We start from the raw sequence: 9,224 nt of genomic DNA, 5'->3' as shown, positions 1-9,224 counted from the left end.
TAACAATGTTTTGGGCTTGAGTCCTTCATCAAGGTATGAGCAAAATGTAGGCAGGTGCCCAAACAAAAAGGTTGGCAGGGGGATGGGAGGAGAGGAGAGCAGTCCAACAGGCAGGAGGTAAGAGGTGGGATAATGGAGGGTGGGCATACCAGCAACAGGTGGGGGAGGGGGTATGGCTCTGTGAATGGGGAGAGAAGGGGGTGGAGAGTTGGGGAAAGGGAAGGGAAGGAGAACAACAGTGTAGGCGAGCAGAACCAGAGAAGCTGATGTTCGGCCGACATTTTGCTTGTATCTTAATGAAGGGCTCAAGCCCGAAACATTAGTTATGTATCTTTATCTTGCTGTATATACTGTTTGACCTGTTGAGTTTCTCCAGCATTGGGTCTTTGCCAACTCGGATGCCTCCATAGAAAAATCTCACAGCACCATTCAGAGAAATACCCAGGCAGCGGCCTGGGTGTGCAAACTTCAACCTATGGCAGTGGTGCACTCCCGCAAGGTCTTCACACGGAGTCAGAGTCTTCCATTAAATCAAGCAGGTTTGGCATCTACTTCTGTGCACGTGGATGCGTTCCAACAAGCCTGGCACTTTGAAATGGAATATTGTGGGTGGGGCTAGGTGATAGAAAATGGAAAAATTTATATCTGGCCTCAACCCGAGTCTGGAATTTCCAAGCTAATCCCATCTGTTAATCAGGTGATCCGAGTCTTGATTAACATATCCCCTGTATGGAATCAGAGAATAACCACAGGTCATTTAATTCAGCTCTCCTATAATTGATTGCATCCATTTCTTGTCATCACCCTTCTGGGAGATTTATCAGAATGGCTTCGGGGATCAGGATCGTCTGGAGATAAGAACATAATACATAGGAGCAGAAAAAGCTATTCAGCCCTTTGAGTCTGCCCTGCCATTCAAGCCCGGCCTTCTCCCATAACCTTTGATGCCCTGGCTAATCAAGAATCGATCAATCTCTGCCTTAAATACACCCAATGACCCGGCTTCCACAACCGCCTGTGGCAACATATTCCACAGATTCACCGGCCTTCACATTCCTCTACATCTCTGTTCTAAGCGGCAGCCTTCTATCCTGAAGTTAGTGCCCTCTTGTCCTTGACTCTTTCACTGTGAAAAACATCTTTGCTACTTCTACTCTGTCCACGCCTTTCAACATTCAAAATGTTTCAATGAGATCCCCCCCACCTCATTCTCTGAAATTCCAATGAATACAGCCAAGAGGCATCAAACATTTCTCATAACCCTTTCAATTCCCAGAATCATGCTTGTGAACCTCCTCTCCCATGTCAGCACATCCTTTCATCAGTGAGCCATGCTGGGGCACTTTCGTCTCTGGAACGAGGAAGGTTGAGAGGAGGTGGACATCATTACAGTTTAGACAGGTAAAGAGAAGCTGTTCCACCCAAGTGGATGGATCAAGGAGCAGAGTTTATAGCAAACTATCTTGGAGACTTTGGATGGGAAGCTTGCGTCGGGGCAGGTCTGAGGTAAGCAGTCTGCTTAGGGGTGTCATGCAGCTAATCAGGGATGACAGGAAGGGAACTGGAGAGACCAGCTTCATGCACCTTATTCCTCTCTTTGCACCATGTGCCTGAGAGGTTAACTACCAAACTACCAATCAATTTTACAAGGTGAGAGAAAATGTTTCAAGGCTGCAGATGCTGAAATCTAAAACACCCTTCCACAGAGCTGGCCAGACCTCTACCTCTCATTCCCCTCCTCCCCACCCCTCCCATCTCAACCTCCCCCCTCCCTACCCCCCTCCTCCCCACCACTCCCTCCAACACACTCCTCCCTCCTTCCCCTGCTCACCCTCCCCCTCCCCCTCCTCTCCACCACCTCCCCCCTCCTCCACCCTCCCCCTCCTCCACCCTCCCCCTCCTCCACCCTCCCCCTCCTCCACCCTCCCCCTCCTCCACCCTCCCCCTCCTCCACCCTCCCCCTCCTCCACCCTCCCCCTCCTCCACCCTCCCCTCCTCCACCCTCCCCCTCCTCCACCCTCCCCCTCCTCCACCCTCCCCCTCCTCCACCCTCCCCCTCTCCACCCTCCCCCTCCTCCACCCTCCCCCTCCTCCTAACCCTCCCCCTCCACCCCCCTCCCCCTCCCTCCTCCCCCTCCCCCCTCTCCCTCCCCCCTCCCTCCTCTCCCTCCCCCCCTCCCCCTCCCCCCTCCTAACCCACCCCCCTCCCCCTCCTCCTAACCCTCCCCCCTCCACCCCCCTCCCCTCCTCCTAACCCTCCCCTCCCCCCCTCCTACCCACCCCCCTCCCCCTCCTCCTAACCCTCCCCCCTCCTCCCCCCTCCCCCCTCTCCCTCCCCCCTCTCCCTCCCCCCCCCTCCCCCTCCCCCTCCCCCTCCCCCCCTCCTAACCCTCCCCCTCCCCCCCTCCTAACCCACCCCCTCCCCCTCCTCCTAACCCTCCCCCCTCCTCCCCCCTCCCCCCTCTCCCTCCCCCCCTCTCCCTCCCCCCCCCTCCCCCTCCCCCTCCCCCTTCCCCCCCTCCTAACCCTCCCCCTCCCCCCCCTCCTAACCCACCCTCCTCCCCCCTCCCCTCCACTCACCCCGACGCGAGACGTGCAGCGCTTCCCGCTCCAACTCACCGCTACCCCGCGCGAGCCAGGCTGCGTGCGTGCGTGCGCGGCCCCAGCAACGCGTACGTGTCAGCGTGCTCGGTCCCGACGATGCGTGCCTTGTCTGTTTTGCAGGCGCTGCGTGCGGTGGGTTCAGGGGCTGGACCACAGCCTCCCCACTGCCCCCAAACCTGACCCACTGACCCCACTGACCCCAAACTGACCTCACTGACCCCAAACTGACCCCACAGACCCCAATGCCCCCAAACTGACCTCACTAACCCCAAACTGACCCCACTGCCCCCAAACTGACCTCACTGACCCCAAACTGACCCCACTGCCCCAAACTGACCTCACTGACCCAATGCCCCCAAACTGACCCCACAGACCCCAATGCCCCCAAACTGACCTCACTAACCCCAAACTGACCCCACTGCCCCAAACTGACCTCACTGACCCCAAACTGACCCCACTGCCCCAAACTGACCTCACTGACCCCAAACTGACCTCACTGACCCCAAACTGACCCCACTGACCCCACAGACCCCAATGCCCCCAAACTGACCTCACTGCCCCAAACTGACCCCACAGACCCCAATGCCCTCAAACTGACCTCACTAACCCCAAACTGACCCCACTGCCCCAAACTGACCTCACTGACCCCAAACTGACCCCACTGCCCCAAACTGACCTCACTGACCCCAAACTGACCCCACAGACCCCAAACTGACCTCACTGACCCCCAAACTGACCCCACTGACCCCAAACTGACCCCACTGACCCCAAACTGACCTCACTGACCCCAAACTGACCCCACTGCCCCAAACTGACCTCACTGACCCCAAACTGACCCCACTGACCCCAAACTGACCCCACTGACCCCAAACTGACCTCACTGACCCCAAACTGACCCCACTGCCCCAAACTGACCTCACTGACCCCAAACTGACCCCACTGACCCCAAACTGACCTCACTGACCCCACAGACCCAAATGCCCCCAAACTGACCTCACTGACCCCAAACTGACCCCACAGACCCCAATGCCCCCAAACTGACCTCACTGCCCCAAACTGACCCACAGACCCCAATGCCCCCAAACTGACCTCTCTGACCCCAATCTGACCCCACTGCCCCAAACTGACCCACAGATCCCAATGCCCCCAAACTGACCTCACTGACCCCAAACTGACCCCACTGCCCCAAACTGACCTCACTGACCCCAAACTGACTCCACTGCCCCAAACTGACCCACAGACCCCAATGCCCCCAAGCTGACCTCACTGACCCCAAACTGACCCCACTGCCCCAAACTGACCCACAGACCCCAATGCCCCCAAACTGACCTCACTGACCCCAAACTGACCCCACTGCCCCAAAATGACCCCACTGACCCACAGACCCCAATGCCCCCAAACTGACCTCACTGACCCCAAACTGACCTCACTGCCCCAAACTGACCCACAGACCCCAATGCCCCCAAACTGACTTCACTGACCCCAAACTGACCCCACTGCCCCAAACTGACCCCACTGACCCACAGACTCCAATGCCCCCAAACTGACCCCACTGCCCCAAACTGACCCACAGACCCCAATGCCCCCAAACTGACCTCACTGACCCCAAACTGACCCACTGCCCCAAACTGGCCCACTGCCCCCAAATTGACCCCACTGATCGCAAACTGACCCCACTGAACCCAAACAGAGTCCACTGCCCCCAAACAGACCAACTGCCCCCAAACTCACCCCACTGCCCCTAAACTGACCCACTGCCCCCAAACTGACCCACTGACCCCAAACTGCCCCTCTTCCCCAAACTGTCTTCTCTGTCCCCAAACTGACGCACTGCCCCAGACTGACTCCACTGCCCCCAAATTGACCCCAAACTGATCCCCAAATTGACCCCACTGCCCTCAAACTGACCCACTGACCCCACTGCCCCAAATTGACCCCAAACTGACCTCCAAATTGACCCCTCTGCTCCCAAACTGACCCACTTCCCCAAACTGATCGCAAACTGCCCCCAAAATTGACCCCTCTGGCCCCAAACTGACCCCATTGCCCCCAAACTGACCCCACTGCTTCACTTCAATTTCACCCTCTGATTGTTCTCCCCTCAGTCCTGCCCCTCCAGACTCCACAAGGATGAGCACTCCCTCCTCCACACTCCCTCCTCTGCCACTCTCCCCCACCTCACTCTCTCCTCCACACTCCCTCCTCTGCACTCCCTCTTCAATCACTCCCTCCTCCACACTCCTTCCACACCTTGGACTGTACAAAGACTGTTCCACCTCCACCTTCAATGGTTGTGTACCAATAATGATGAGATGGCCCACAGAAAGTTTCAAGGTGCTGCAGCAATCAGGCTCCTGAATGCCCCCCACAACTGTGCTCTTCTGCTGCCCTTGCCTGATGCCGATGAATCTTTTCTCTGACCCATGATTATCCGTCATTCGTACTCCTGCTCAGCTACTTTGCACGGCTGTATGCATGTTAGTGCTGACCTATTAGATGAAACCTTCTCACTGCACTCGGTGTCGTGTCAATCAGCTTGAACTTCAATTTTGTAAATGTGGCACCTCGTGTAATGTGCACTGTGGTGGGACATGGACCTCTCTGTCTGGATCGTGGTGGGTGTGGGTGTTGTGGTGGGACAAGGACCTCTCCGTCTGGATCGTGCTGGGAGTGGACGTTGTCGTGGGACATGGACCTCTCTGTCTGGATCCTGCTGGGAGTGGGCGTTGTGGTGGGACATGGACCTCTCCGTCTGGATCGTGGTGGGAGTGGACGTTGTGGTGGGACATGGACCTCTCCGTCTGGATCGTGGTGGGAGTGGGCATTGTGGTGGGACAAGGACCTCTCCGTCTGGATTGTGCTGGGAGTGGGCGTTGTGGTGGGACATGGACCTCTCTGTCTGGATCCTGCTGGGAGTGGACATTGTGGTGGGACATGGACCTCTCCGTCTGGATCGTGCTGGGAGTGTGTGTTGTGGTGGGACAAGGACCTCTCTGTCTGGATCCTGCTGGGAGTGGACATTGTGGTGGGACAAGGACCTCTCCGTCTGGTTCGTGCTGGGAGTGTGCGTTATGGTGGGACATTGTCCTCTCCGTCTGGATCGTGGTGGGAGTGGTCATTGTGGTGAGACATGGACCTCTCCGTCTGGATCGTGGTGGGAGTGGGCGTTGTGGTGAGACATGGACATCTCCGTCTGGATCTTGGTGGGAGTGTGCATTGTCGTGGGACATGGACCTCTCCGTCTGGTTCCTGGTGGGAAATTGCATCACATGCCAATCAAGGCTGGACTCTGCCCACCCATAAGCACACACCTGTCCATTAGCCCCTTTCCTCACCTAGTGATTACCTGTGCTGGACTATTAAGTCCTCCATGTGGAGGTGCTTCTTGGTCCTGAGACTAACTCTGCTCCACTCCAGGTCACGAACTGCGGACAATTCTAGAGAAATTGTTGGTAAGGTGGGCACTACACAGGGATCAGGGCTGTTACACAGCACTGGAGCCGTGTCCATGTTAGATAAGCAACGGCAGGGAGCAGATTGTAATCCTTGGTTGTGATAGGTCTATACACAGTTGCTAGTATCGGTAGCATCAAATCCGATGTGACTGAGTTGTACTGTGTGTGTTTAAATGTAAGTAGTTTTTCGTATCGGTCATGTTCAGTCTGACCTGACTGATTACACTGTGCTGTGTGATTGAGAGGACTCGTGTGCGATATCCCTGATGCGATCCCCTTCATAAAGATTCTTCCTGTGTTCAGCCTGTGTCCAGCCGCATTCCTCTCTAACCCACCAAACTTTTCCCTTCCCACAAAACACCCCCTTAGTACTGCCCCTCCCAGAGTGCACACTCATGAACCTATGACCCTTTCCCACAGCTCAGTAGACACGTATTCTAGAGCAGCCATTCTCAACGACGGGTCGTGCAGCCCACACCACATTCAAGGGGGGAGGCAAATCCTAAAGATTTTTTATATTTTTTATATAGTGGGCAGGAGAGAAGGGCAGAAGTGACTGCTTCATGGGGAAGGGGACCATAAACCTTGAGCAGAGACCTAAGGGGGCCATAGCCAAAATAAGGTGGAGAATGGCTGGTGGAGAGAATATGAGCTGCTCCCTCTCGCTATCTTTCTGCTCTGTCCTGTGTGTGGAATTGGTTTCAGACTGAACATTATTGATTGAACAAACCAAACGTTAACACTGGTGGGTGCTCTGGTCTGGGGTGAGTGCCAAAGCAGATTTATCTCCATTCACACCAAAGTGCATGTTATTTTGTTACTGACCTTGATAAGGGGACCAACCACATATGGAGTTGAAATGTGACCACTTCATTCGCTGAACCAAAGTGTTGTACCTGGGCCAAATATCCAGAAGAGTATTCACATCATCAAAGCTTTCACTATTATTTGTTAAGGATTCTTTGGCTCTGTATCAAAGCAAGTCTATAAAATAGCCAAGAGCTGAGCTCGAACAATTCCTGCAGCTGGAGCTGTGGGAGAGGCTCTCCCTGACACGTCACTGCAACTCATCACCGTTCTTCATCACCCACACACGAGCTGCCCTGTTCGTAACACATCCCCACAACAACGGCCTCACCCAGACAGAGTTATTCCCTTGGTCCTCTCCCATCCTCTCTGCAACTTAAACCCTTGGTCTGCACGGGAGTCTGCAGACGCGGTGGTTGTAGTAAAAACACTCAGTAAATGGCATCGGTGGCCTGGTTCTGGAGTGAACAGGATGGATGGTTTCAGTACTCACTTAACCACTTCTTCCATTCGTGGGTGAGCTGTGCCTCAGACCCACTCACCCTCCAACCTTGATACAGACCCACCCACAGTGTGTCCCCAGAAGGCCCGAAATGTGATGAAAGATGAAAGGAGCATAGTTGGACACAAATTGATCTTGTTTCACGGAACAAATTAATTAGCCAGAGATCTGGAGGACACGAGGCTTTACGATCTGGGTGTCTAGGCTGTGGATACTACTGATGTTGGAAATGCAGAATGAAAGCAGAAATTGCTAGAAACATCCAGCAGGCCGGGGAGCATCTGCAGCAGGAAATGGTCGACGTTTCAGGTGTGAGAATGGAGGAAGGCAAAAGAAGGTCATTGAAGAGCAGGGAGGGGGTTTCGCTGAGAGCAAGTCTGGGGTGGTGGTGGGGATGAGTAAAGTAGATATCGGGTCAGGGAGGGAATGGGAGCAGTCAGAGAGTGAGAAAAGAAATTTGGAGTGAAAAGAATGCAGGAGAATCTCAGCAGGTCAGACAATGTCCTTTATGTAGTCACCAACATTTTGGGCTTGGCCCTTACATCGGGTTATGACCAAAATGTCAGCAGGCACTGGAACTGTAGCAAAGATAAAGATGCGTAATGGGGCGGTTAGTGTAACGCTGTTACAGCACTAGCGATTAGGTCCTGGGTTCGAATCCCGCGCAATCTATAAGGAGTTTGTACGTCCTCCCTGTGTCTGTGTGGATTTTCCCTAGGGGCTCCCAGTTTCTTTCCACCCTTCAAAAGTGCACCAGGGATGGAGGTTAATTGGGCGGCACGGGCACAGGGCCTGATATTGTGCTGTATGTCTAAATACAAGATAAAAATAATAACCAATGTTTCAGGCTTGAGCCCTTTGTCAAAGAATAGAGTGAAGCACAAAAGCCTCCAGATGCCGTGATTACAGAGTAAAAGCTGGAGAAACTCGGCTGGTCTCGCAGGAGGTAAAGATACATCACTGATGTTTCAGACCTGATTCTCATCTCCAACAGACCTTTTGTCTGTTGGTCTGGACTCCTCCTCCTCCCATTTATCCCCCTTTCTCTCCCCAGTCTTTATTTAGACGCCTTCCTGCTTTTTGCTTAAACTTTGAAGATGGGCTCAGGCCTGAAAAATATCTTTACCTGCAAGACTGGCTGAGCTCCTCCAGCATTTACCGGGTGATTTTTCTGGCTCACATGAACCCCAGGAGGGTGATGGTGCAGGCTAAATTGCCTACTCCTGTTCCAACGTTCTGTGATCCTGTGATGTGGGGAAGCGGAGAGTCGACGATTGTGGCGAATTTCTTTCCCCAGACATTCCACTTGACACAGAGGACCTGCAGTTTGTGTCCAGCTCCTGTCCTTGTGTAGTGCAGATCGCCATCTGCTGCCCTGAGAACATATGAGCAACATGACAATAATCTCTAAATTCACATCTCTGATGCAAAACCCCCACTCTCAGTTGTGTATTTGTAACTGCCCCTGGATTTTAACCTGCTTAACTCCTACATATCCCCAGAAGCCACCCTTTCCCTGGTGTCCAAGACATTCATATTGAGAGGGATAGGGTACAAGATCAGTGATGTGATGTGTGGGCTTAGAAGGCCCTGGTGAGCGCACATTTTGGTACAGGGTACAGTTTTGGGCTCCTTATTTATGAAAAGATTTGCTGCCGTCAGAGAGGGTTCAGAGAAGAGTCACAAGAATGATTCCTGGAATGAAGGGATTAGCATAATGAGGACTGTTTGACAGCTTTTGGACTGGACTCCTTGGAGTTCAGAAGAATGAGGCGGACCTCATAGAAGTATTTTGAACATTGAAAGGCCTGGACAGAGTAGATGTGGCAAAGTTGTTTCCCATGGAAACCAGTTGA

At 53.8% G+C, this 9,224-nt stretch overlaps 1 protein-coding gene across 4 annotated transcripts in view; it reads right to left on the bottom strand.

The window, feature by feature from the left end:
• LOC138755891 (anion exchange protein 2-like) overlaps positions 1-8,713 on the bottom strand; it is a 356,627-nt gene extending 347,914 nt beyond the window's left edge. For 2 of the 4 annotated variants that reach the window (XM_069922674.1, XM_069922670.1), the window contains exon 1: positions 2,581-2,660. The gene's annotated coding sequence lies outside the window, so the exon portion shown is untranslated. Of the gene's footprint in view, positions 1-2,580; positions 2,661-8,494 lie in introns of those variants that run through there. The other 2 variants (XM_069922672.1, XM_069922675.1) reach the window with 2 other exon arrangements.
• Positions 8,714-9,224: the final 511 nt, after the last annotated feature.

This window comes from Narcine bancroftii, chromosome 2 (assembly GCF_036971445.1).
Source record: "Narcine bancroftii isolate sNarBan1 chromosome 2, sNarBan1.hap1, whole genome shotgun sequence".
NCBI lineage: Eukaryota > Metazoa > Chordata > Chondrichthyes > Torpediniformes > Narcinidae > Narcine > Narcine bancroftii.
Note: the sequence above shows the minus strand (reverse complement) of the source record. Positions and strands in the feature narration are given on the sequence as shown.